This window comes from Rattus norvegicus, chromosome 19 (assembly GCF_036323735.1).
Source record: "Rattus norvegicus strain BN/NHsdMcwi chromosome 19, GRCr8, whole genome shotgun sequence".
Classification (NCBI taxonomy): Eukaryota; Metazoa; Chordata; class Mammalia; order Rodentia; family Muridae; genus Rattus; species Rattus norvegicus.
The window spans coordinates 14,044,862-14,048,114 of NC_086037.1; the positions used below are offsets into that span (position 1 = coordinate 14,044,862).

General features: G+C 42.5%; 1 long non-coding RNA gene across 1 annotated transcript; it reads right to left on the reverse strand.

The window, feature by feature from the left end:
* Positions 1-619: 619 nt before the first annotated feature.
* LOC134483528 (uncharacterized) lies at positions 620-2,325 on the reverse strand. Its single transcript, XR_010060353.1, has 3 exons — positions 1,842-2,325; positions 1,014-1,119; positions 620-890 (listed from the first exon to the last, which is right to left on the reverse strand). It is a non-coding gene; the product is annotated as an uncharacterized LOC134483528 (long non-coding RNA).
* Positions 2,326-3,253: the final 928 nt, after the last annotated feature.

Genomic DNA, 3,253 nt, shown 5'->3' on the forward strand with positions numbered 1-3,253 from the left:
TTATGCCAATCTGGCCTACAGGAAGCTAGTTTCTATTCTGTATTTTGTCAGATGTGCATAATACATGTGGTCATCACTGATAATAGGTGAAAGATCTGCTCTAATATGGACACTAAGTGATGCTGGATGATGATGCTGACCCACAATGAGCAGTGGGAACACCAGAGCCCTGTAGGGATGCCTGGCAACCTAACACGTTGAGCACGCACTGCTCAGTAAGTTACCTGTGAACACACATCTCCTGAGATCTCTCTATTTAATTGGAGGTGATCCTGTCCAACTAATACAGCACCTCCTGTGGAATAACAGAAGCCACCTGCAGGAGCTGTGGTGATGACTCACAGGGTAGAGCATCTGCTGCTCTCTCAGAAGAACCACATGGACCCTAACAATTGGGTAAAGTATGTCAGTGATTTCATCATAAAGTGTGTGTCAGAGACACAGCCACATTCTCCACACAAAAGACACTATCACACTGACTACGCCTTGGTGACTTTTAATTCACTTACTAGCCCAGGCTCCATGGAACATGCAGAGATCCATCTCCAGCTGTCCGTTCTAAGTCCACAGGAGGGGACAGAACCCTTGAGTAAGAAAGATGGTCTTAAGAGTCAAGAGATAGAATTCAATTTTTATTCATAACAAATACATTTTTTCCAACAAAACAGGATTAAAATGAATAAAAATATTTAAAAATATTTGAAAGTGAAAAATAGTAACAAGAACATATAAATAGGAAACAACAAAAAAACTTCAATTAAAATCATAACAAAAATATTTCTAAACTGCATATTTTTAACGAACATGTAGAAGCACAGATGTATTGCTGTGTCTCTTCTAGCACACGTAATGAAAGGCGGTCTCCCAAGGTGTCTCTCAAGTGGTGTTTTCTGAAGAAGAAAGTGAGTAAGATCTCAATCAGTCAGGCTGGCTTGGTGTTATATAAATTTACGGTCTCTAAGAAATTTCAAATTAACTCTGATGAAGAATACTCATCCAAAAAATGTTGTTACCATTCAGGATGTTAGACATCAGGGACTCCTGAGAAAGCAACTTATTCTTCAGGAAGCTCTCTTACTGGGGTGTGTCCAATTCCAGCTCTCTTGCACTTTCTGAGACCTGGGAGAGGAACGCAGTTTTTAAGATACTGATTTTGTGGGGAAATGCAAGCCAGCTGTCAGAATGCTGCCTTCTACCACCTCAGTTCTATTGGACAGTCGACATGGACCTTTTAACTGATATCATTGTTGCTAACTCTTTGGGAAGGGCAAAATCTCCAGAGAGCCTCAAAATAATGTGGGCTGCCAATCTGGGACCCAGACTTATACCAGTGCAAACCAAGAACAGGGCAATGGGAAGAGACCTCATTGGGTTGCAGGAAGAAAGGAGATGTCCATATGTCACCAAGGTTAAAGCCAATGACAAGTACTAATTTGACATTTGCACTTGGTTCTTATCCCGGAAAGGTGCTTCCTACACAAGAAGTCACATGACCACAGAGTGTCATTTGTCAAAGAACCACGAACGTGTTCAAAACTCTACATAGGATCCAATCTATCACATGGATATGCAATAATGAGGTATGTTATTCATCTGTCACCATTTCTAGACTGCACCTTCAAAAAGAGCAGCAAAATATACTTGCAAAATAATTCAGTTTCTGCAAAGTGTTTAACTTCCCAAAATACTTGTGCATAGGCCGAGCAATGAACAATTCCATTGCATGAGGGGGTTGGCTGGTTGGGAGTGTAAATTAGAAAGGTGGTAGGAGAAAGCACAGATGTATGAAATTGGCAAATTTTATCAGATATTGTTAAGCTAACACAGCTGCTCGTCCCTACCAGATGATGCTGGGTCTTTATCTTTCTTGTTGAAGTCAACCAAATATTTCTGGTTCAGTGCACACTCAAGATGTCCCTCCCTGCTCCCCTGCTTCAGTGGGACCAACTTCTTCCTGCATGTGTTCTCCATCAGGAGCTGGCTGAGCAGGTTTCTGGAAATACAGTCTGCATAGTAAGATCATGCTGCCCCTTTCTCCCATTCCTACTCCCAAGTCCCACTAACTCTACCAGGTCCCAGATACCCATGAAGACATAATAAAATACATCTCGATACATATAAGGCTGCTCCACAAACCACAAAGAGTTAATTCGGGGAAGAATAAATTGTTTGTTTGGCCTGAGCACCAATTAGTGTCCACATCTCTCAAAAAGAACACGGATCTACATCTATCCATGAAAGCCCAATGCATGGGGGCAACATAAATTAGCAGTGGGCCAACACCCTCAAAGGAGGTCAGTAGAACCAAGAGAAGGTCATGCTAACCATGTGGTCCACACACTGAGTTTTGTAAAACCTGGTGTGACCCCAGAGGTCCAGGTCAGCCTAATAACCTTCTGCTGACTTCAATCAATGCTGTTCTATCTAGAGCCTTCTGAAGATGCCTAGACAATCCTGGGATGAGTAACAGTCTTTTGTGGAACTGAAAACTGAGTCCTAATGACCCTGGCACACTGATGTGTAAACAGCACAAGAGATAGAATCATAGCTGAAGACTGTCCAATCCAGAACAAAGAAATCAGAAATGGCCATTCCACAGGTGATAGCCTTTCTGACCAGGACTTACCTAGAGAAGGTCATCTCCTTCTTCAGCTTATGGCTGTTCTCATGGATCTCAGTGTTCTCCATCTCTAAGTTGTGCAGAATTGACATGACCGCCTCCTCCATTCTCTCCAGGTCTTCATAATATGGATTTGGCCTGAAGTGTGGCCTGGCCCCAAATGATAGATTCCAATGAACATCAGCATTTAGGAATATATGAACTCAGGGTGGGTCCTGTACTACCCCAGTCCTGGAAGGACACCTTCTGAATTCTACATATTAGATCTTCTTCAGCTTCAGAAACGTGTTTTTCTGCGTCCAGGACACCAGAATCTCAGCATCCAGATGGAGGCTTCCCTGGCTCCCTTTGTTCAATCAAGAGGAAATCTGCAGTCAAGCCAGTTGAGCTATCAAGAGCCTAGGCCACACCTCTCCATGCTCCCCACCCCAACACAGCCAGAAACCTGTGATTTCTTTTCTCCTGTTTTGATAAAACACCTTATATCAACACAAAATTATAATCTACACAAAGAATAAAAATAAACATACAAACGTGGTCACATAGACAAAGAACTGTGTTGTTGACAGTGGGGCTCCCAGAACAAGGCATTCACATCACCATGAAGGTGTTACAAGTAAATACTCAGGCCAA